Source organism: Natator depressus, chromosome 6 (genome assembly GCF_965152275.1).
Source record: "Natator depressus isolate rNatDep1 chromosome 6, rNatDep2.hap1, whole genome shotgun sequence".
Taxonomy (NCBI): Eukaryota; Metazoa; Chordata; order Testudines; family Cheloniidae; genus Natator; species Natator depressus.
The window spans coordinates 14,837,326-14,862,625 of NC_134239.1; the positions used below are offsets into that span (position 1 = coordinate 14,837,326).

The 25,300-nt window shown below is 53.5% G+C and overlaps 1 protein-coding gene and 1 pseudogene across 2 annotated transcripts in view; one reads left to right on the top strand and one right to left on the bottom strand.

Annotated features, from left to right (window-relative positions):
- Positions 1-25,300, bottom strand: part of CLCF1 (cardiotrophin like cytokine factor 1) — an 88,629-nt gene that overhangs the window by 22,947 nt on the left and 40,382 nt on the right. Inside the window, exon 1 of one of the 2 annotated variants that reach the window (XR_012639808.1) lies at positions 14,174-14,431. The exons of the other annotated variant lie outside the window; for it this stretch is intronic. The gene's annotated coding sequence lies outside the window, so the exon portion shown is untranslated. Of the gene's footprint in view, positions 1-14,173; positions 14,432-25,300 lie in introns of those variants that run through there. 2 annotated transcript variants of the gene reach the window in all.
- On the top strand, positions 3,062-9,324 carry LOC141988360 (glycine N-acyltransferase-like protein 3; annotated as a pseudogene).

Below are 25,300 nucleotides of genomic sequence, written 5' to 3' on the forward strand. Positions count from 1 at the left end.
TGCTTCCCACAGCCTCACAGCACCATACGCAGCTTTACAGGGTCTGTCCTAGTCTCCCAAGCTCTATTACCTGCCCTCCTGGGTGGACCCCAGTCCCCCGACCACATATCTGTAGCACCCCCATCCCAGTTCCACTTTCAGACACCGCAGCAAGAGCTCAGTGATATTCCATCCAATCAAGTTACATGCTCACCCTCCTCCTGCTTCTGCTCTGCTCCTCCTCCCCCGCTTTCCCTGGAACAGCCTGCTCAGCGTATTACATCTCTAACTCCTCCACAGTCAGTGTGTCACCGTCCCCCCAACCCTGCCAGAGACGTCTCCCCTGGATCTCCTTCTCTCCTGTTTCATAGATTCATAGATACTAAGGTCAGAAGGGACCATTATGATCATCTAGTCTGACCTCCTGCACAACGCAGGCCACAGAATTTCACCCACGCACTCCTGCGAAAAACCTCTCACCAGTGTCTGAGCTATTGAAGTCCTCAAATCGTGGTTTAAAGACTTCAAGGAGCAGAGAATCCTCCAGCAAGTGACCGGTGCCCCATGCTACAGAGGAAGGCGAAAAACCTCCAGGGCCTCTTCCAACCTGCCCTGGAGGAAAATTCCTTCCCGACCCCAAATATGGCAATCAGCTAAACCCTGAGCATATGGGGCTTGTCACATCTCTCCCCATTGCAGTCTGCTCTCATCAGCTCTTTTCCCCGCTCCTGAACAATACAAGCCACAGCAGCTTTAAATGGGGCAGGAGGGGCTGGGCAATTGGTCCCCATTCAGCAACATCTCCTTGAGCACAACGTGCTGGGCATGATGCTTCTAACCCATGATGTTCCACATGGATACAAACCAGTTCCTATGCCAAGGACTCCCTCAGTCTGTCTCAGTAACTCAAAGGTTAAATACCTCTCGGGGATGTTGATTATCTTCAAACCAAACTTCACTATCCCCAAGGACTCCTGGCCTGAGGTCACACTCAAAAGCAATCCAGACGTGTTAAATTCAGCACCACACAGCCAAGACACCCAAATCCCCTTAACTCCACCCACCAGCATTGACCAATAGCATGAAGCGTTTCTGGCTTTGTGATCCCAGCTGCGATTACACTGACTGTTGAAGACACCTTTGAGTATTTCCCCTTTACAGCGGCACTCCCTGGCACGACTGGGACCTCGTGGGCGAGGGGGATGGCAGAATTACAGCTAGGGCCATGCAACAGTTTCCCATTTTTCAACCCACTTTTCAAATGAAATTTTCCCAAAAGAGGTTCTGCTTGTTCCCAGAGTGTCGGCTTTGTGTCCAGACACTAAGAGCCTGAAAACCAAAGTGTTCTGGGTGCGTAAGCCGGTCTGCAGGGTGATGTGTGCAGCAACAAGGGTCCGGTCAAATATCTAAGGCTTCCTTTGGTAAATTAACCAATAGCACCAGTTGGAGCCATCCTACCAAATTTCTAGGATCACTAAATATTTTCCCTGGAGGGACTTTAAAAGGCAAACTGAGTGAGTGGGGAGAGCACAGCAATTGCAACTCACCTATCTGTAGTTAAGAATAATAAGTAAACACCCAGTCCTGCCCTTTAGTGTCCCCAGTTGTGTCCTCTGATTCACTTCCCTGCCCACAACCACTGAACAGATGACACTTCAGCAGTGGTTTCCTCTTCTGCTACGCTCCACTCACAGTTTGGTGTCAGCTGTTGGCCTCATCGCAGAGCCTGGCATCAGACAGGCCTGTGTCCTACTATCCTTTGAGAAATGCCAGCTGGGCCAGCCCTCAGGCTCCACCACCCCACCCAGCTCTGGTGATTTCAGCCTCATTTGTGCGGGGTAAGAGAGGGCTGCCCGGGGCTCCCTCAGCCCTGCTGACACCCTCGGCCGCTTTGGCAAAGGGCCACCTCGGTGCTGCCTCCCAGTGAAGAGTTTTCTGACTTTGTAAAATCTGCCCCTCTGCTCCCCATGGCTCTCGCAGATCCACAGCGCCGTGATGGATAAACTGTGGGAATTCGGCCAAGAGTGAGGTGCTAGTGGATTAGTGGCTGGAGCTCTAAGCTGTGCTGACCCAGCTGCACAGAGAGGTGCCACCCCTCAGCCACCACACTGCGCCTGGGGGCTTAGCTGGCTCGGGGAGTGGGTAATGGGACACAAGGTTTTTTTCCCTCCAGGGGACCCCAGGGCGGGGGCCAGGCTGGCTTGGGGCGACAGGCAGATCGGTCATTCCAGTGGGAGTTCCCCCTTCTCGGCTCCATATCTCCCCTGGCCGGCGGCATCAGCTGACTCTGATTTCTACACCAACATGTACATGGCATTCTACAGAGGACGGTGCTGGGCAGCATGGTCACTATCAACTGGGGCTAGGCCTTTTGTATCCACAGTAATGTTGGGGTGCCTCGTCTTGAGCCCCACAGCCACTGCATGTCCCCCCACCGTCTGGGGCCTAACCCCAGCAGCCCCAGACAGTCCCAGCCCGTGAATCTCCAGGCCCTCCCCAGCTGCTTCCGTATGCCCCATGGGGTCAGGCTGCTGGGCTGGGATTGGCTCACTTGATGCAGGCCCCCTTTCATGAGACCTGCATGCTGGTGGATTGGCTTGGTCCCCTCTCCTCCCTACCTGCCAGTCTGGGCCCCCCACAGCCACGTTCCCCATTCAGGGCTTCTACTGCTCAGGGTCTGTTGCCGCCCCCTGAAGGGCCCCAGGACAGGGTGTTTGAGGGACATTGCTGGGGCCAATGGGGTGCAGCTGGAGGCATCCAACCACTTCAACTACCTCCACCCAATCCCAGCACCATGCCTGAGATCTGGTCAATGCCTCCCTGGGGGTGGGCACAGGGGTTGGACAGCTTCACTGGAAAGCAGCTGGCCCCGCTCCTCACCCTGCCTGGGCCCCAGGCCAATGGCAACATCAGGGATTGACACTGCCTACACAGCCTGCTCTCTGGCTGCTCAGGGACCCTGCAGGCACTAGAGAGCTCAGGCACAGGGTGTTTGGGGTGGGGGTGTGACATTACACTCCATAATCTTTATGAAAATATACTTATGATATGGATATGACATAACTGAGATGGTTTATGCAAGATGGTTCAGGTGAGATATCATTGGAAAGGTTATGATTTACTGAATGTGATTATCCAATTTGTAAGCCTGTATCATTTCTCTATCTGAAGTTAGGAATATTGACTATGTATCTGTATTTCAAATGTGTTACTTCGGTTGTCACCCCCAACCAGCCCTTCAGGTACAACAATGGAAAAGCCAGACAGGGCTAATGTCCCATTAGCAAAGACAATGGACTGTGAAAGAGCTTAGTCTTCCTCTGGGTGCTCCAGACAGCCTACGAGTAATGGCTGTCACAGCCCTGCAGAGACATGGGTCTGAGTCATCTGGTACTGGACCCACCCCTTGGAATGCTAGTGTTCTTCCACTGCGAGACAAAGGGTTCCCACCATACACAAGAGATATATAAGGCAGGGGAGTGATATGATCATGGTTCTCCTCTGCCTCCCCACCCAAAGAGACACTGAAAAACACCTGGAAACAAGAACTGAACTTAGGGGAGAAGGGTTGAACCCAGGTTGGGAGGGCGTCCAGTCTGTGAGTGGAAATACCTGAAGTCTCAAGCTGCAGGCCAGTGCAGCTGCCTTTCTAGACTTTCTATAATCTACCTGTGACAATAGTTAGGGTGAGAAATTACGTTTTATAGCCTGTTTCTTTAGTGAATCAAATTTAGTTTGCGTGTTTTGTTTTATTTGCTTAGTAATCTGCTTTGTTCTGTTTGCTACCCCTTTAACCACTTAAAATCTGCCTGTTATAGGTAATAAAATTTGCTTTGTTTATTATTAAATCCAGTTTCTGTAATTTCTAACTGGGGGTGGGGAGGGGAAGAAGTTGTGCATATCTTCTACCACATTGAGGGAGGGGGCAAATTTATGAGCTTGCATTGTATAGATTTCTCTACAGTGCAAGACAATATACCTTTGGGTCTGCACTCCAAGGGAGGTGGATACCTGAGTGCTGGGACAAATCCCTTAAGCTGAGGCTTTCCAGAGCTGATCTCAGTGTCTGTGTTGTTCTGCAGTTGGGTATGGCCCTGCCTCTGGGTGTGCTGGAGGAGGCTTACTGGCCTGGCTCAGCAAGACAGGTAAAAAGGGGGCCCATGCTGGCAGAACAGGTGATCTCAGTGGTGTCCCCGCACATGAGGTGGCATCCCAAAGGGGGGCAACCCGTCTCAGAGGATCCTGATTCAGCCCCCACGTAGGCTGTCATTTCAGAAAATCATGAGAGTTACGGGGAGCAAAGCTGTGTTTGAACATTACAGGCGATCCTGTATCCTGAAAAGGTAGGTGAGGCAAAAAACGGAGCAGATAGACCCATGGAGGGAGGGCAAGACAAGGTCTAGTGTGGCAATGGCCCCCCTTGCTCCATAGCAAGTGATGCCCCTGCCCAACAGCTGCCCAACCCACAGCCCTGGAGATCTGCACCCTGGCAAGCAGCCCAGGCAGAGCACGGACAGCTACCGGCCATGCTTCCTCCACCGGCCATCTGTCCCGTGCCACGACTCCGCCAGCCACCAGGGCCCCAGGGGCAGGGGCATCTTCCCTCCCCAAAGCCTGTTCAGTCATTGGCCGCTCACTCAGGACCCCAGCGAAGGGTCTGGCTCCAGGGTCACTCTGGGAATGGGGAGAAGCTTCCCTGAGGAAGGAGATATCCCCTCTGAGACCCACCGAGCAGGGACATGACACAGCGCTGCTCCCACCTGTGTTAGTGGGGAAAGGCTCCATGCTCCCAACTTCCCTGAGCCAGCTAGTCCCTCCCTCCCCTGGATTTACCCTGTCCCCCTCTGCTTCCCCAGGCTGGACTCTACCATGAGGTTCTCGTCCCTGGACATCTCTCATGCCGACCTGATGAACATGAAGTGGCCCTATGCGGGGAATGAGCAGAGCCAGGAGTACCTGGCCAACCTGATCCGCTGCATCCCCTGCTGTTACCACCTGGACACCAGCAGCCACCCCATCAGCTGGAATGTCATGGACCCCTTTGGTGCCATGTGTGACATTCTGTACCTTGGGGGAGTGTCCTGGAACCCCCATATTCCTCATGTATATATGATTGTGATCTTGCATATAAAGTAGGCCATGTGAGGTATCAGGGGAAAGGTTATGATCTGCTGAAAGTCATTTTCCTATCCATATATGTATATCATTAATGCATATGAAGTTATGAGAATTGTGTTGTATGGTTGTCACTAAAGCATGCTGTAAGTTGGGGAATCAGTCAGATATTAGCCCCCTGGAGGCAACAGCAAGGAAAGTAACCAATGCCCAGGCAGGGTGTCAAACAACCCATCAACAGCCATTGTCCAGCACCCACACCCCACCCACACCAAGGGAATTGCTCAACCTTGCTTGGGGACTCAGCAATGCCCACAAGACATGCCTGGACTTGTGTTCTCCAAGCACATGGGACTGAGGGTATAAAACATAACACAGGGGCCCCATGCTTGGCCTTTTCTCCTGCCCCCACCTGTGCTGCAAGCAACAAAGACACTCACAGAAGATTGAAGACTCCAGCAGAGGAGACTAGTCCAGATTTCAAGGGTGAAATCTGTGTACTATGAACTGTAATAGCCAGTGGGGTGAGAAAAATTGCTTAATCTAGATGTTGTCCAGTCTAATAGGGTTGAGAGTTTAGACTGCATGCTTATAGTTTATTTTCCTTTGGTAACTAACTCTGATTTTTTGCCTATCACTTATAATCACTTAAAATCTATCTGTTGTAGTCAATACATTTGTTTAACTGTTTATCTTTACCAGTGAGTTTGCCTGAAGTGTATGGTAAATATGCTCAGGTTTTGCCAAGGTTGGTGTATATCCACTTTCCATTGATGAAGTGGGGAAGGGTGGGGATCTGGGACCAATTAATAAATTTGCACTGCCCATCTTGAGCATCTACTACCGTGTCAGCCAATCACTGCATGGGCGGGCTCCGTGACAGCTAATCAGAGAGCTGGGTAGCTCTGGCTCCCTTCATGGCTCCATGCCCATCACATGGCTCCAGTGGGTGTGCGGGTCACCAGCCCCTTTGACCCGTCTCCCCCACACTCAGGATCTCCCCTGCAATACCAGCCCAGGGGCCACAAAACAACTTAGGGATCAGACCCCCAAATCAGAGAGACAAGCCCCAAACAGCCCTCACTCCCCATAGACCTTGTCCCATATTACCCCCAACACTCAACCCCCCCACATCACAATTCCCTCCCTGCCTCTCCCGCCCAACCCTAGTGGCACCCCACATCCCCCCACTCAGCCCCCAATCTCTTCTCCTTGCTGCTCCCCACATTCCCCTGCAACGCCCCAGTCTCTGCTCCCCAGAGCCTGGGGCAGCCATTTTCCCTAGCCTTGCCCCCCTGAAATCATTCTGAGGTGGCAGCCATCTTGGCTAAGGGCAGCTTGTGGTGTCAGCCACACTGTCAGGGACAGGAGAGGGCGGCCATTTTGGGGAAGGGCAAAAAACACTCGGAGAAGGCGCAGAAGACCACGACGCTGAAACCGCACAATAAACATTTGGAGGCTCCTGGCACAGTCGTGAGAGTGGGAATTGCTGTCCCTCCTCCAGCTCTGATCCCCAACACCCTTGTATCTCTGGCAGGTTCTCAGTGTCGTGATGAACATAAACCGCGGGAACCCGGCTGGACATGAGGTGCTGGTGGATACATGGCCCGAGTTCAAAGCCATCCTCACCCGGCCACACAGAGGGGTGCTGCCCCTTAGCCACCGCGCTGCACCTGGGGGACTGGCTGGCTCAGGCGGGGTTGAGGGGCGGGGAGGAGGGGAATTGGGATTTGGGGCCTTTCCAGGCTGGATCAGGGTGGGCAGGCAGATCAGTCTTTCCTTTGGGAGTTCACCACCCTGCTCCATGTCTACCCCGGCAGGTGGCATCGGACGACACTGATTTCTACACCAACACATACGCAGCGTTCTACCGGGACCTAGGCGCCAACCGGGCCCTGCTGGGCAGTGCCGTCAACTGGGGCCAGGCCTTCTGCATCCTCGGTAACATGGGCCCCACAGCACTGGGGAGAGCCACACAGCGATTGAGCAGATAAATCATGTCTGGGCGCGACCCCTGGATCCCGTCCTACAGTGCCATCCCCGAAGCCCTCAGCTCCCCTGAGGCTGCGCGGCTGCTCCCATGAGCTCTCTGAGGTCAGGTACCTATGGGGCAGCCCCTTGCCAGGGCTGGGCAGGGGTCAGCTCACCTGACCACATCCTCTTCCCTGAGGGCTGGGGCTAGTGGATTGGAAGCTCAGACTCCTGTCCCCTGTGCCAGGCTGAGCTCCCCACACATATGGACCCTTTTCTCACCACCCTACAGTCCCCGTTCCCACTGCTCACGGTGCATTCCTGCCACCTGCAGGGCTCCAGAATGGGGTGTACGAGGCCTCCAGGGACATCGCCAAGGCTAAGGCAGTCCAGCTGGAAGCATCCCGCTACTTCACCTACCTCCACCCAGATCCCAGCACCATGCCCGAGATCCGGTCAGTGTCTGCCTGCATCACAGAGCCCCACAGGGGGTGTGGTAGGGAAGGGGACAGTCTGAGAGGCTGGGGCATTGGCCAGCATGGCACTGGGATACCCACGCTCTGGCTGGCTATTCCCCATGCAGGGCCTGGGGCCCTGTTGCCACCAGCAGAATCCCAGTGGGATTGGTGCTAAGCCCAACCTCCCTCAGGGACCCCGCTGGGACTGGGGAGCATAGCCATTGGGTGGGGCCAGGTACGGGGAGGGCCCTGTTCAGCTGCTGCACAGGGCCCCAGCCTCTGCCAGAGAACCCTGATGCAAATGGCTTCTATGCCACCAATGGGACCCACCCACAGCCCCTGGGGAAGGGCACTCCTGCAAATAGCTATCAGCCCTGGCTGGGCTTGGGCAGTGAGCGACTCTGCTCACCCTGTCCCTTCACCACATCTGTCCTGGACCAGGATGGAGAGGAACTTTCCCTCTCCACAGCCTATTCAGACTTCGGCTCCTCACCCAGAACCCCAGGAGGGGCAGATACCCAGGGGGCGTCTCTACCAGGAAGGGAAATGAGACACTCAGTTCCAACTAGAAGGGACATTAGGCAGAGCTGCCACTGTGTGGGTTAGTGTCCCATTCCCCACCCCCTGATCCAGCCAACTCTCCCCTCCACTTGGCTACAGCATCCCCCTTTGCTGAGTCCCATGAGTTTGGCGGGGTCTCATGATGACCTTCATGGGAATTCCCCTCTGCCTGAGGGGGAAGCCCCCTCCGATTGGCTGCCTCTCACAGCTGCTGCAGTAAGAGTTCCCTGCCCCTCCCCGCAGTAATGTGACACCCTTGTCATGGGTGGAGTGGGGAGGGGGGGAAGAGGCAGCAAGAATTGCTCAGCATCTCAGGGTGACATCGCTTCAGCTCCCCATCCCTTCCTGTGAGCAATGGGGACAAGATGGTGCCTGGGCTTCCCCCTTCCCTGGAACACCTGGCCTGGGAGAGGGGAGCTTGCTGCAGCCCCCAAAGGGCTGGGAGGGGTGGAACAACATCACGAGGTGCAGAGGGGAGGCTGGGGACAGAGTTGATGGGTGACTGTGAGAGGCAGAACTGATGGGGCAGAATGAATTGCTGTATGGGAGATGGAGAGATGTGGGACTAGGAGCTTCTGCAGTGGGGCCCATAACACCCTAATAAATCTGGGAGTGTTGGCAACACACGGAGGTGGAAGGAGTTCAACTATCAAGGGACACCAGCAATCACAACATAATCTTTAAAAAAAGCTTCATGATCTTAGGGCCAACCTCATGATTCTGGGGTCTGACTCCCGATCACTGACCCTTGGGGCTTGGCCCTGCTGCTCACTGCCCCCCCAGACTGGACCCGTCTGTGAGGCTGTCATCCCTGGATGTTTCCCACGCCGACCTGCTGAATGAGACGTGGGCCTTTGGGGGGAACGACAACAGCAGGAGGTACCTGGCCAACCTGATCCGCCACTTCCCCGGTGTCTGCCTCCTGGACGCTGCTGGACGCCCTGTCAGCTGGATCATTACAGACCCGTTTGGCATCATGACTCACGGCTACACCCTCCCCCAGCACCAGGGACGCGGCTACATCCAAGTGCTGCTGAATGTCATGGCCAAGCAGATGCACGCATGGGGCTATCCCAGCTACGGCCACGTGGCCGTGGACAACTAACCCATGCAGAGGCTGAAGGAGAGGCAGGGCTTCCAGTGCCAGCCCAACTGGTGCCACTTCATCCTCCACAACACAGCACTGCATAGAACCCCCACGTTAACCCCCAGCCCAGCAGCGGGCACAGCCCCCGCATGAGCCCCCAGCCCAGCCACCCAGGGGACGTGCCAGGCTGGGGCTAAGGGAAGCCAAGGGAGGGTGTGGGGGAGTCTGGGGATCAGTGTTATGCCCAGTGGAACCAGTAACATCTCCCAGCACCAGCCTCACATGGGGCCTGCTACCCGCAGCCCCAAAGGCCTTGCCCTCCCCCACAGCCCGATACTCATCTTTAGAGGGTCGGTCCTACTCTCCTGAGCACCATAACCTGCCCTCCTTGGTGGACCCTACCCCCCAAGACCTGTACGCACAGCACCCCCATCCCACTTCCCCTACACTGCCCCATCCCAGTTCCTCTTCCAGACACGCCAGCAATAGATCAATGATCTTCCACTTAATCAAGTTACATGCTCACCCTCCTCCTGCATCTGCTCTGCTCCTTCTCCCCTGCTTTCCCTGGGACATCCTGCTCAGCCTATTGCATCTCTAACTCCGCCAGTCAGTGTGTCACCCTCCCCACACCCTGGCAGAGACATCTCCTCCGGATCTCCCTCTCCCCTGCTTCTCTGGGGCTTGTCACATTTCTCGCCATTGCAGTCTGCTCTCATCAGCTCCTTTCGCCACTCCTGGACAATACAAATGGTAGCAGCTTTAAACGGGGCAGGAGGGGCTGTGCAATAGGTCCCCATTCAGCAACATCTCCTTGAGCACAAAGTGCCGGGCATGATGTTTCTAACACACAATACCTGTTCCGTATTGATACTAACCAGCCCGAAAGTGTTCCCATGCCAAGGACTCCCTCAAGGGCCAGTCTGTCTCAGTAACTCATGGGTTAAATACCTCCTGGGGATGTTGATTATCCTCAAACCAAACTTCACTATCCCCAAAGATTCCCGGCCTGAGGTCACACTCAAAACCAATCCAGATGTGTTAAATTCAGCACCACACAGCCAAGACACCCAAATCCCCTTAACTCCACCCACCGGCATTGACTGATAGCAGGAAGCGTTTGGGGCTTTGTGATCCCAGCTGCAATTAAATTGATTGTTGAAGACACCTTTGAGTATTTCCCCTGGCACGGCTGGGACCTCATGGGTGACGGGGATGGCAGAATTACAGCTAGGGCCTCACAAGAGGAAGTTACTCACCTTGTGCAGTAACGATGGTTCTTGGAGATGTGTGTCCCTATGAGTGCAGTGTCCCTTTGGTAGCAGTGTCCCGTTGAGCCCGCTCATGTGCTCTCCCTCCCTTGTGGTCTGCCTCAAGGCTCTTTAGCACTGCACGGGCGAACCCCCCTCACTTCCTTCTCTACCACAGAGCCCCATAGAGAACTCTGAAGTAGAGGGGAGGAGGGCGGGTTGTGGAGCACCCATAGGGACACACATCTCGAAGAACCATCGTTACTGCACAAGGTGAGTAACTTCCTCTTCTTCTTCGAGTAGTGTCCCTATGGGTGCTCCACTTTAGGTGACTCCGGAGCAGTACCCACCACTGGAGGCTGGGACTTTGGAGCGGAGTCTTTTACTACAGAGAGCACTATGGAGTCGAAGATGGTGCAAGTAGCCAAATGTTCAGTGATCGCATTATGTTCTGTGAAAGTATGGACAGAGGCCCCAATCATTGCTCTGTAGATTGGGGAGATAGGGGTATCCCTATGGAATGTGATTGAGGTCAGAACTGATCTCATGGAGTGCATATGGATGGAAGCAAGTTGCGCCCTTGCTAATTGATTAATGCAACTAGAGACCCATTTGGATAGTCTTTGAGGAGATATCACAGAGCTTTTGGATCTTTCTGTGGATGAAAGGAAGAGTTTAGGGGATTTCCTGAAGTCCTTAGTCCTATCCAAGTAGAATGCTAATGTCCTTCTAATATCTAGCATATGCACAATTGTCTCCCAATTGTCACAATGTAGTTTTGGGAAAAAAACAGGGAAATGGATCTGTTGAGTCATATGGAAAGTGCAGAAAAAGTCAGGCAAAAATTGGGATATGGCCTTAGAATTTTTTTTTTTTTTTTTTTTAAAGACAAAGGCCGTGAATGATGGGTGTGCCATCAGGGCCCCTATTTCTCCTATGTGCCTAGCTGAGGTGATGGCAATTAGAAATGCCGTCGTCGTGGACAGGTATAAGAGAGAACAAGTTGCCCTGGACTCGGAGGGAACTCTAGTCCAAGCCCTGAGAACTAGATTAAAGTCCCAGGCTGGAGCAGGTGATGTCACATGGGCGAAGAGCGTCCCAATGCCCTTAAAGAATCTATGCATTAGTGGTTGAGCAAACTCCAAGTGGGAAGCCATTTTCACCATGAGATGTACCTTAAGGGAGCTGAGTGAGAGTTTAAAATGTAGTGCAAAATCAAAGGGAGGAAAGAAGAGGTTGGGTCTGTCCGTTTGGAATGGTGCAAACTTGGAGTCGTTTCCATTTTGTAGATAGGTATGTGGAGTGGTCAACTTGTGGTTGTGTTGCAATATGTGTTTCAGCTTGACAGAGCATTCTGCTTCTAAGCCTTGGAACAAAGAAAGATCCAAGCCTGGAGGCGGAGGACCCATGGGTTGGGGTGAAGGGTCAGCCCATTGTTTTGAGAGAGCGGGTGAGGAATGGGCTGACGTCAGAGGAACAGGATGGCATATTGCCATCTGCATCAGGTAAGGGAGCCAGACTTGTCATAGTCAAGAGGGGCAATCGCAATAACTCTCGCTTTGTTTTGTTGAGTTTTCAACAGAATCTTGGATAGGGTAGGAAACTGGGAAAAAAGGCATACAAGTGGGCCCTGTCCCCTGGGAAGGTGAGGGCAACTGCCAGTGAATGTTTCCCCAAGCCGACCCTGGAGCAGTAACAAGGACCTTTCTTGTTCCGATAAGTAGCAAAGAGATCCATAGGCCGGGTTCCCCAAAGGGTGGCTATATCTTGATGCACCTCTGAATTCAGTATACACTTATTGTTGTGAGAAAAAATGGGGTGCAGACTGTTCTCACTTTTGAGCCCTGGACCTCTTACACTGTGGCTCATAACAGCACAGAGATGGTGAGTATTGAGAAGATTGTGATCTGTGGTGTGGTTGAGAGGTATATCTTCTCTTCTGTTCCACAGTGTAGATTCCTAAGGAGTGTAGTGCGGTCCGAGAATCCTTCAGGATGTGGAGGGAAAATCTGTCTTCTCCGCAAAGAGTTTGGCCCTTCAAATTGGAAGTCTGTAGCTCTTTGGGCAATCTAGAGAGGTGTAACAAACAAAAAAACAACCCACAACCCACCTCAGTACCACTGTCATGGAGACTGGGCGGGCAGCTGTAACAGCTACATCCAGTGGTATCTCTAGGACCTGTCTGGCTATTAACTGACCTTCTCTAAGAAGGGTCTGAATCTGTTCTTTTTGTGTTTCCAGTAATGTTTCAGAAACATCCTGGGTTTCCCAAGATTAACAAAATTGTTTTGGCCATGACAGTTTGGTAATTTATGACTCTAAACAGTAATGTTGTCGATGAATACGCCATCTTGCGAAGCCTGATCATATGGAGATGACTTGGCATTATGTTGCTTGCTTCATGCATTAACCACATCCACTATGATGGAGTTGGGTTGCGGATGCTGAAAACAAAGTCTGCCTCTTTGGGTAGAGATGTAGGGTTGGGTTTTTTTTTTGCACTCTGTTGCTGGTTGGTGCGATGGAGGCTGGCTCTGCCAGATGATTTTGGTAGGATCTAGAATCAGCTCATTAATTGGGAGGACAGTTCTAGATGAGACGGTAGTGTGCAGAACTTCCACCAACTTGTGATGTGTATCTGCCACCTCCTGTAAGGGAATCTGCAGCTCGTCTGCCACCCTCTTGGTAAGATCCAGAAAGTTCTGAAATCTTCACCTAGTGATGCGGGGTGGGCAGCACAGTCTCATCTGGGAGAGAGGAGGAGAAGTGCGCTGAAGAGGTAGCTTCCTCTTCAGGTGGGTTTTTTTTCTTCTTCTTCCCCTTCTTTCCTGTTCTGAAAAAGCTTTCTCCTGCCCTGGCTCAGGTGCCAGGATGTAGCAAATCATCTGGTGGACTCTCCATGAGAGACGGTCACGCCATGCGTGTGTATATACCCGAAGAGTTACAATATGGCCTTGGGAGGGAGAGGCAGGAAGGCAGGCAGAGGCGGTTGACGTGATGGAATTGGGGATGACCCTTGTAGTGTGGTGGTGGGCCACCTTGAGGGGCCAGGGAATGATCTCCTCCTGGCCAGTGTCAGATTCGTCAGTGGGTGAGGGTGCCGCTGACTGGGGTATTGGCAGTATACAGCCCAATGCTAAAACGATTCTGGGTGCCGGGATGTGCTCGATACCGGGGGCCTGGTACCAAGTAATGGGGATTGTGGTTCTTCCCTAATCATCAGGTATCCAGGGTACCAGAGCTCATGCAGTACCATGGGTCCATTTGGTACCACAGAGGAGGGTCCACGGTACATTCTCAGTACCGATAGTTGGCCAGAGCATTCCTTAAATGAGAGTTTTGCCCAGTACAAAAAGGTTGTTGGTGCCACTTTTTTAGAGACGATATGGTAATTGTCTCTCCCTGGGTATTGAGGCCACAGGTCTCCAGAGTATCAGAGTACCTGTGCTACCATGGGCTCCATCCGGAATCCCAGAGGAGTGTCTGTAGTCGGTATCAATGGTTGGGAAGGTGCAGAACACTTCCTAGATGGGAGGTTTGTTGCATCTGGTACCAAAGGGTATCTCTATGCCGCTCTTTTAGAGATGCTACGGCAATTACAACTCACCTATCTGTAGTTGTGAATCGTAAGTAAACACCCAGTCCTGTCCCTTTGTGTCTCCAGCTGTGTCCCCTGATTCAGTTCCCCACCCACAACCACTGAACAGATGCCCCTTCAGCAGTGGTTTCCTCCTCTGCTATGCTCCACTCACTGTTTGGTGTCAGCTGTTGGCCTGGTCCTTGAGCCTGGAATCAGGCAGGCCTGTGCCCTGTCCTTTGAGAAATGCCAGCTGGGCCAGCCCCCAGGCTCCACCACTTCACTCAGCTCTGGTGATTTCAGCCTCATTTGCTGAAGGGAGTAAGGGAGGGCTGCCCAGGGCTCCCTCAGCCCTGCTGCCACCCTCTGCCACTTTGGCAAAGAGCCACCTCGGTGCTGCCTCCCAATGAAGAGTTTTCTGACTTTGCAAAGTCTTTAGCAGAGTCACTCCACGCTGCGGCAAACAGGCCCAGACCCAGAGCACGCCTCTGCTGAAAAAGACAAATTCCCCCTTCTATCTTCCATGCTCCACTACCCACTGGCTGCAGCTTTGCTTAGGGTGACCCCTCGTCCAGGGCACAGTCAGTACAGTTCCCGTGCCCGCTGCCACACAATAAGCCTTGCAACGTTTCACTGCTCCAACAGCCAAAACGGACATGAGCTTTAACCACAACAACCCAACGTTGATGCTGAGATGGTGAGACGTCCCGCGGCTTCCCCTGCCCCCATCCAGAGCCCAGCATCATGCCAGAGATCAGGTCAGCGTCTGCCCACACTACGCAGCCCCTGTAGGGTGGGGGAAGGAGCCCCAGGGCAGCCTGAGGATCACTCAAGATATGGCCAGCTGTCTCTGTCCTTCACCCCATGCAAGGGCCCACGCACAGGGGTCTTTATGGCACCAGCAGAATCCCCGCGGGATTAGCACTTAGCCCTGCCTTCCTCAGGAAGAATAATCATGGGGCAGAGAGAATCATGGGGTACAAGCTCCCTGCTTCAGCACCTGCACAGAAGCCCCTCATCCTCAGCCAGGAAAAAGTGATTCAAATGGATTCCGTGCCACCAAAGGGGCACCACCCCCCGCCCCATGGGAGGCCGTGGGCAGGGAGTGGCCATATTCTCCCCATCCCTGCATCACGTCTCACCTGGCCCAGGATGGAGAGGAACCTTCCCTGTCTAGAGCCCATGCAGAATTAATGGGCACATGGAGACTGGGCGGATGTGGGGGTAGGAACTTTAGCAGTGGGAGCCCAAATCACCTTAATACATTTTGGAGTTTTGGGAACCTAGAAGTCTCACCCACACTTGTGGGGGCTGGGCAGCGGGGGGTTCGACACTCCTCAGACAGACCAGAACACACAGTGTCATCTGCTTTGTAAAGAATCTCAAGATTTTGGGGCCTGACAGCCAACTGCTGACCACAGGGGCAGGGCCCTACTGCCTGAGGCTGGACCCAGCCAGGAGGCTCTTGTCCCTGGACATGCTGAACGAGATGTGGGCCAAGAGGCATAACGAGCAGAGTTAGTGGTTCCCCTCTGGCCTGATCCAGCACTTTCTCTACTCCTTCCTCCTGGATGGCGCCGGCCCATCAGCTAGAACCTCATAGACCTATTCCTGTCCCAGGACAGGGGCCGAGGGAGAGGGTTCGGATAGTCCTGGGGTCAGCGTTGGGCCCAGTGGGATGCATAATATTTTCCAGCTCAATCCCCATGGGGCCCGCCCTGCCCCTAGCCCCATAACCGGCCTTATAGGGTCTGTCCTACTCTCCCAAAGAGTTCTGGGTGTGTAATCCCTTCTGCCAGGTGTTGTCTGCAGCAATGAGGGCAGGTTCAAATATCTAGCCCTTCCTTTAGAAAACTAGTGAATACCACAGGCTTGAGCCCTTACCCAGAATTTCTGGGGTCACTAATTATCTTCCCTGCAAGCCCTTAAGAGGCAAATATTTCCCCACTCCCAAGCCCTGAATCTGTGTATGAAACAAGGAGGGCTTCCATGGTAGGAAAGGGAACCCAGCATCATCTTGGGAAAGCACTGCAACAATATGTATCCACAGGGTTACCATAATTGAACATTCAAAAAAGAGGACAGTCCACGGGGAGGGTGGGGGGGGTGTATTTGCTCGCTCGCCCCCACATCCCTGCCCCCATCCCAACTCCACCCATTCCCCAAAGCCCCTGCCCCAACTCCGCCCCCTCCCTCCCCCATTGGACAGCTTCCCCAAATCCCCGCCCCGGCCCTGCCTCCTCCCCTGAGCCTGCCGCATTCCCCTCCCTCCCAGCCATGTGAAACAGCTGTTTCACGGCGCAAGTGCTGGGAGCTAGGGAGAAAAAGCAGGCACTCTCTCGAGGGATCAACATTCACGCTCCTTCTTGAATGATCAACTCTTCTTTGGGGATAAATAATAATGGCAAAATCCCGGACGCTTTTAGATATTTAAAAATTCCTCCTGGATGGCGATTTAGGAACCAAAAAGCCGGACATGTCCAGGAAAATACGGACGTATGGTAATCCTTGTATCCAAGTTGTGAATAATAAGTAAATACCCGCTCCTACCCCATGGTATCTTCAGCTGTGTCCTCCAACTCCTTCCTCCCCCACTGGTGTGAATGACCAAATACAAGTGCCCCTTCAAAAGTTCCTTCCTCCCTCCCTCCTCTGCTATGCCCCACTCATATTTGGGGCAGCTGGTAGTGTTATCTCAGAGTCTTTGAGCGCACTCCATAGCTTCCACCTCCAAACCCATCTACGGTGATTCTAGCTGTTAGCGCTGGTATTAGGGCATCATTAGACTTCACTCCTCCATCATTAGACTTCCCACAGCTCCAGCAGATGATCACCACCTTCTCACGGCTTCACAGCAAGAAACTACCCCACTTCTTTGCAAAATCTTCCAGGAAAAAAGATCCACAGTACTACACACCCTTGAGCGAAGTCTTTACCACCAAGCATGTGGCCATAATGCCCCCCCACAAGAAAAAAGCACCGTTTTCTCCCTCTTTAGATTAAATGCCCTTGCCATACCCCCAACTCCAAAACCAGTAATGAATATTTGTGGTTTTGATTAGGGTGACCCCCTCCCCCATGGTATACTCAGTACAGCTCTGTTACCCAGCTATAACACAATAAGGAAAATAACAGTTTATTGAGCCAAAACCTAAAACTTAAAAGAATTTTAAACAAAATGACCCAAACGTTCATGCTGGGACAATGGGTAATAAAATGCAAATAAGCTTAGGCTCACTCTGTGTCTTCCCCCAGACACCAAAAGATGGCAGCAGAGAGTCTCATGGAGTGTCGGTCCCTCTGGTGTTCTCAAGCAGCTCTGGGCTGCTCTTCCCCATGCTCACCAAGAGGTGGAAGAGGTGAGCTCCCCCCCAGCGCATCGGGCCACAGGCCGAACAGGTTGATTGGTCAAACACTGAAATAGATTGATTGAAAATGGCACCACAATGCATCATGGAAGTTGTAGTTGGGTTGCCTTATGCCCCCATTCTCTTCTATGGGCTCTCTGGCTAGACTACATTTCCCATGAAGCACCATGGCCAGGGATACTTATTATTGGTCGTTCACACCAGTGGGTGGCAAACTGAGTCAGAGCTGCCTATAGCATGAGATGGGGCAGTGGGTGTTTACTGAGCATGTGTATGGCTATATATAGTTGAGTTGTTATTGCCATGCTTTCCCATGCTGATACCAGAATCCCCTTCCCTCTACAAAGCTCTCCTTGTTTCATACACAGACTCGGTGCTCATGAAGGGTGCTCATGCCTATTCAGTACGCCCAGGGGAGATGTTTAGTGATCCCAGAAAGTCTGGGTAGGGGGCTCAAGCCGGGAGTATATGTTACTTTTCAGAAGGAGTCTCTAGATATTTGAATTTCCACTAATTGCTGCAGCCAACACCCAGCAGCTGGGGTTATAAACTCTGGTTTTTCATGGCTCCCATATTCTGATCAAATATCGACACAGACCCTTTGTGTGACAAAATTTCATATGTAACCCCAATTTTCTTTCCAAAACCAGGGCATTTTTGAGCAGCCCTGATTGGATGGCTGCCATCCCCCTCGCCCATGTGGTCCCAGCCATGCCAGGGAGCGACGCCACAAAGGAAGAAAACTGGAAGGTGTCTTCAACAATCAGTTTAATCACAGATGGGATCACAAACCCCAAAATGCTTCCAGCAATCAGCTGATGATGGTGGGCACCGTTAAGGGGATTTGGGTGCTTTAGCAACAAGTCCGGGTTGCTTTTGATTGTAACCTCAGCTTGGGATTCCCCGTGGCTCCCCCGGTGAAGAAAACTGAGTGAAAAGAGCTAATGAAGGCAGGCTGCAGTGAGGAGAGAAGTGCAAGTCCCAGGGCAGCAGCAGGGTGACAGGGAGTATATGGGGGTGCTACCCTATCGGGGGAGCTGGGAACGTGGCAATTGTGAAGGACTTGGACACAATACACTGAGTGGGCTATTCCAGAGGAAAGGGGTGGAGGAGGAGCAGAACAGAAGCAAGAGGCAGGTGTGCATAGCTTTACTGGGTGGAAGATCATTGAACTGTTGCTGGGGTGACTGGAAGCCAGGGGCAGCGGAGGGGAGATGGGATGGGGAATGTGTTACAAAACCAAGGGGTAGGGTCATAGAATCATAGAATATTAGGGTTGGAAGAGACCTCAGGAGGTCATCTAGTCCAATCCCCCACTCAAAGCAGGACCAGCACCAACTAAATCATCCCAGCCAAGGCTTTGTCAAGCCAGGCCTTAAAAACCTCTAAGGATGGAGATTCCACCACCTCCCTAGGGAACCCATTTCAGTGCTTCACCACCCTCCTAGTGAAACAGTGTTTCCTAATATCCAACCTAGACCTCCCCCGCTGCAACTTGAGACCATTGCTCCTTGTTCTGTCATCTGCCACCTTTGAGAACAGCCGAGCTCCATCCTCTTTGAAACCCCCCTTCAGGTAGTTGAAGGCTGCTATCAAATCCCCCGTCACTCTTCTCTTCTGCATACTAAATAACCCCAGGTCCCTCAGCCTCTCCTCGTAAGTCATGCCCCAGTCCCTTAATCATTTCCGTTGCCCTCCGCTGGACTCTCTCCAATTTGTTACATCCCTTCTGTAGTGGGGGGACCAAAACTGGACGCAATACTCCAGGTGCGGCCTCACCAGTGCCCAATAGAGGGGAATAATCACTTTCCTCTATCTGCTGGCAATGCTCCTACTAATACAGCCCAGTATGCCATTGGCCTTCTTGGCAACAAGGGCACACTGCTGTGTCATATCCAGCTTCTAGTCCACTGTAATCCCCAGGTCCTTTTCTGCTTAGCCCGTTGGTCCCCAGCCTGTACTGGTGCATGGGATTCTTCCGTCCTAAGTGCAGAAGTCTGCACTTGTCCTTGTTGAATCTCATCAGATTTCTTTTGGCACAATCCTCTGATTTGTTTAGGTCACTCTGGACCGTATTCATACCTTTCACCGTAACTACCTCTCCCCCCAGTTTAGTGTCATCTGCAAACTTGCTGAGGGTGCAATCCATCCCATCATCCAGATCATTAATAAAGATGTTGAACAAAACCGGCCCGAGGACTGACCCCTGGGGCACTCCGCTTGATACAGGCTGCCAACTAGACATGGAGCCATTGATCCACTACCCGTTGAGCCCAACAATCTAGCCAGCTTTCTATCCACCTTATAATCCATTCATCCAATCCATACTTTTTAAACTTGCTGGCAAGAATACTGTGGGAGACCGTATCAAAAGCTTTGCTAAAGTCAAGATATATCACATCCAGAGCTTTTCCCATATCCACAAAGCCAGTTATCTCATCATAGAAGGCAATCAGGTTGGTCAGGCGTGACTTGCCCTTGGTGAATCCATGTTGACTGTTCCTGATCACATTCCTCTCCTCAAAAGTGCTTCAGAATGGATTCCTTGGGGACCTGCTCCATGATTTTGCTGGGGACAGAAGTGAGGCTGACCGGCCTGTAGTACCCCGGGGTTCTCTTTTTTCCCTTTTTTAAATATGGGCACTGTATTTGCCTTTTTCCAATCGTCCGGGACCTCCCCCGATCGCCACAAATTTTCAAAGATAATGGCCAATGGCTCTGCAATCACATCAGCCAACTCCCTCAGAACCCTTGGATGCATTAGATCTGGACCCATGGACTTGTGTATGTCCAGCTTTTCTAAATAGTCCTTAACCTGTTCTTTCACCACTGAGGGCTGCTCACCTACTCCCCATGCTGTGTTGCTCAGTGCAGTAGTCTGGGAGCTCACCTTATCTGTGAAGACCGAGGCAAAAAAAGCATTGAGTACTTTAGCTTTTTCCACATCATAGAATATCAGGGTTGGAAGGGACCTCAGGAGGTCATCTAGTCCAACCCCCTGCTCAAAGCAGGACCAATCCCCAATTTTTGCCCCATCATGTACACAGTGGTGATGATGGCAGGGCCCCTCTGCCCCACAGGGACTAGATGACATGCCCAGCTCTGAGGAGGATGGGGGATAGCAGCACTTGCACAAAACATTGGGGAATGGAAGAAGGGGTGTCCTATATCCAAAAGATGCTAAGCCCCCCTCTCCCCACAGCAGAACACCCCCCACTGAGCCCCTGCCCTGCTCTTCACAGCACAGCACCCCCCACTGAGCTCCCTGCCCCACTCCCCACAGCACAGCACCCCCCACTGAGTCCCTGCCCTGCTTCCTGCAGCACAGTGCCCCCTACTGAGCCCCCTGCCCCTCTCCCCACAGCAGTGTCCCCCACTGAGCCTTTCCAACCCACCCCCTGCAGAGTGTAGTGTGTGTGAGGTGGACGGTTTTCATCACCTCTTTACAGTGCCCCCTAGTGACCTGGTGCTGCTTCTGCTTCTGCCCCAGAGGGCGCCCCTTGCATCCCACCCCTGCAGTGGGGCAGGGGCTCAGCTACATACCCGAGACTAAAGTCAGGGCTGGAATGAAGGAGCAACATAGGCCCCAATGCCCCTGGGCAGATGAGTGGGGGGAAGGGTCAGAGCAGATGCTACTGGGTGGGGAGCACGTGGCAGGGCCTAGGGACAGCCTGGGAGTGTGCTGGGGAATCCCCTTCTCAGAGAGAATGGGGCACCGGCAGAGCTGTGGGTGGGGGGAGCCCAGGGCTGGGCTAGTGGTGGACGGAGGAAGAGGATGCAGGGCAGGACTGGGGGCACCGGCAGAGCTGTGGGTGGGGGGAGCCCAGGGGCTGGGCTAGTGGGGGACGGAGGAAGAGGCTGCAGGGCAGGATTGGGGGCACCGGCAGAGCTGTGGGTGGGGGGAGCCCAGGGCTGGGCTAGTGGGGGACGGAGGAAGAGGCTGCAGGGCAGGAAGAAGGTGCATCAGTAGAATTTGGGGGGAGCCCAGGGCTGGGCTAGCGGGAGGCTGCAGGTCGGGGGCACAGAGCTGGGGGTTTCCTGGGGCTATCTGTGCTGGCGAGGCGCGCTATCCCATCTGGCCACTGGGTGTCACTGTTACTTCCAGGATTCGTAGCTCTCTGGCTGGGAGGAAGCAGAGGGCTCAGAGTTAACCCCCTCTCCGCCGAGGGCCTTGGTGCCTCCTCCATACTGGGCCCGCCAGAGGTGAGGGGGGCGGGGCGCCAGTGGCTGATTAGCTGGGCTGGGTTCTGGGGCGCTGCTTTCTCTGGCTCCTTGTCCGCACGTCTCTCCAAGGCCTGCTGCAAATACATGTCCATACAAGAGCCCCTCACCCCCACAGCATAGAGGAAACTGAGGCACGGGGCTGGCAGTGATACCCCAGGATCACTGCCAGCCCATCCCAAACCTGGTCACCAATCATAGTGGCCCTGGCCAACCCCTGGCCAATGTAGCCTTTCTCCCTCCCCTATATCATCAGTGTTATCCTGGCTCCATACCCTACTCTTTCACAGCTCTAGACTTTGCTGTGTTGTTAACTCTGAAGCCTAGTGATTCCAGATTAAATGCCTGCATTGTTAACACTTTCATGGCTGATCATTTACAAATCTAGCTGATGTGCTCCACATCCTCCCCTCCAATGCAAAACTGCCCTCCGCCATGTTGCGTGCTGAGAGCCCCAACTGCCCCACACCCAAATCTCTGCAAAGTCATGTGCTCATTATAAAGCTCTTTTACATGGACAGTTTAGGGATTTCAGTACAAAGAAGATGGCCTATTAGGGCAGTCCCCAGTCAGGATCAGGGCCCAGTACTGCACAAACACACACAGAGAGGCCCTGCCCTGAAGAACCAGATTTCACTGTGTGAAACCATCCCAGTTCTAATCTCTCTGCTGCTTCCCACCCAGTGCTGAGATGCAGGCCCCACCGGGGAGAGGTGCAAGAACTGTTTATACAGGGATCTTTTGCCCACCACTAAGATGCAGCCATCTGTGGGATGGGTCACAGACGCTGTTTATACAGTGATCCCTCACCCAGTGCTGAGATGCAGCTACCCCTCTGGGGAGGAGCCCAGCATCTGTTCTACACCTGCAGATTATTTTAGGACCCAAAGCGATGGTGAATGAGCACGGCCAATAGAAGGAGGCAGAATGGATGCACCAGAAGGGGTGGGAGAATGGGACCCAAGTTCTGATACCACAGAAACTCTGTGGTCTCCCTTCCTAGGGTTAACCAACCCCAAGCCTGCTTAGCTTCAGGGCTGTGCAGAGCTCATGGTCTGGGGATCAGAGAGTGACTCACTTGGGATCTTGGCCTTCCCCCCACCCCCATCCCTGACCCAGGGCAGCCTCGGCTTTGTCCCCTGCCAGGAATGGGGAGGGAATTGGGGCTGAGTCAGTCGGATTCCGGGAGCCCTGGCTCCAGGGAGACAAAGGGAGGAAGCAGGGGGCACCGACCCCAGCCCCAGCCTGCCTCTGTTGGGCGTGAGGCATCCAACATGGCACTGAGTCACCACCATCCCCCTGGTCCTTTCCCCCCCACCCCCTTTCAACTCTGCTGGTGTCCCTCAATCCCAACCTGCAGCCCCCTGCCCCGCATCCCACATGGGGCAGGGAGGGGCTGGGAAAGAGAGACACAAACTCCCGGGGGAGCCGTGTGAGGGTCACCCAGCTCAGCCAGGACTCCCTGCTCTCCCCAGCCTTCACAGCGGTCTGAGATCCCAGTGCCTCTCCCCCTTCTCCCCTTCCAGGGGCATGTCCAGGGTGCCAGGCTGGAGGCCCCACTCTGAGCCCATCGCTGACCAAGAGAAGTATGTTAGCCACAGCCAAGAGGGCAGTGGCCATGAACAGCCCACATACACACACACCCTGCTCTGCTGGCCCCTCAACCCTGACCCGCAGCCCCTGCTAGCCCAGCCCTGGGCTCCCTGAACCAGGTGTGGATTCTGCCAGGCTGCAGTGTGTGTATATGCTGCATTCCCGGCCCCCCCCCTCGACTCCCCAGCTATATTTAGGGGCTCCTCCCCATTGATTAGCTGCAGTTGCTGGGTGAATTTATGAGGCAGGGAAGGTCATGAACGCGGTTCTGGGGCTCCACAAGCTGAGCAAACCCAGCCAGCGAGAAGGGGAGAGGCCGGGGACCTACCCCAGACACTAACCAAAGTGAAAATGAGCAAGAGCCACGATTTTGTACTCATGGAAAGTGTCAGGGGGCGGGGGTGTGGATGAATGGGTGTATTGGGGGATGGGTGGATGGAGAGGTGTATTGGGGGATGGATGGAGAGGTGTATATGGGGATGGTGGAGGAGTGTATAGGGGGATGGATGGGTGGAGGGGTGTGCATGGGGATGGATGGAGGGGTATATTGGGGGATGGATGGAGGGATGTGTATGGGGACAGATCGAGGGGTGTATTGAGGGATGGAGGGTTGGAGGAGTGTGTATGGGGATGGATGGCGGGGTGTATTGGAGGATGGATGGATGGAGGGGTGTGCATAGGGATGGATGGAGGGGTGTATTGGGGGATGGATGGAGGGATGTGTATGGGGACAGATGGAGGGGTGTGCATAGGGATGGATGGATGGAGGGGTGTGCATAGGGATGGATGGAGGGGTGTATTGGGGGATGGATGGAGGGATGTGTATGGGGACAGATGGAGGGGTGTATTGGGGGATGGAGGGGTAGAGGAGTGTGTATGGGGATGGATGGAGAGGTGTATTGGAGGATGGATGGATGGAGGGATGTGTACATGGGTGGGTGGATGCCTAGATGGACGGGTGTGTAGGGGCTGGCTAGATTAGGTCCAGAAGCAGGGAGTTAGGGGGCTAGGCAGTGTTTTGACCCCATAATGCCTGCCATATTGAACTTTTTGGTGAGCTCTGCACTGGTAGGAGATGCCAGATGGGCCTGAACCTCCCATTTATCCTCAGAGCAGGTGCAGCAAGGTCAGCTCCCCCAACCATGACATTTTAATTATGAAGCGGAGGAGTGGGGTCTAGTGGGTAGAACCACAGAGGAAGGGTACGGTGGGGTGAGGTGAGGTGGGGTGGGTTAATAGCTAGCACACCTGGGTTCTATTCTCGGCTTTGCTTTTAATTGGCTGTGACAGAGCCCTATGTCCTCCCTGTTCCTCGGTTTCCCCCTTGGACATAAGAAGCCTGCTGTCAGACACAGAGGTGGGGAGGGCTCGTTCCCTGTCAGACACGTCATGTCGCACAGGTAGGAGCTGCCAGGATGGGCAAAGGGGCCTGGGACTTGCCTTCCCATCCAGCTTCACCCCCACATCCATCTCAGGGCCACTCCCCTGATTACTGTTCCTTGCTAAAAAGCAGTCTCCCCACCCCCACCCTGTCATGTTCTCTTTCCCCAACCCTAGTGCCCCAGCCATGTTGTTGCTCTTCCCCCTCCCCCCTCCTTCATGCTCTCCTTCCCCGCCCAGTTCTCCTTGACCCTTCAGGTAACACCCCTCTGCTACCTATTTCTTTCCCTTCCTGCCAGGAAACCCCCCTCTCTACCCTAAAGCCTCATGATGGCCAACCTTCCAGGAAAACGTGTGTGACATAGCACATGGCACCGGGGTGGGGGCAGATCGGGATCTGGATCAAGGGCAGGGACCTGGGGGACAGATAGGGGTGGGGGTGGATTGGGGTTGTATTTACTTGGGTTAGGGATCTAGGGTGGCGGACAGTTAGTGGTAGAATCTGGGGCAGCTGATTGGGATGCAGTGAATTCTAGCAGCCCAGTGAGCTCTCAGCCAGTCCCAACCCAAGATGCCAGTGAGCCAAGCTCATGGAGGAAGCCTTTTATTTGTTAATACAAGAATAAAAATTCTGCAATAAATACCATCTAATAAATAATATTTCCAAATAAATAAATATTAATATAGACAAACCAAGAAAAACACAACCCGGTGGGGGAATGTGGGGGGTGGAGAAGGGC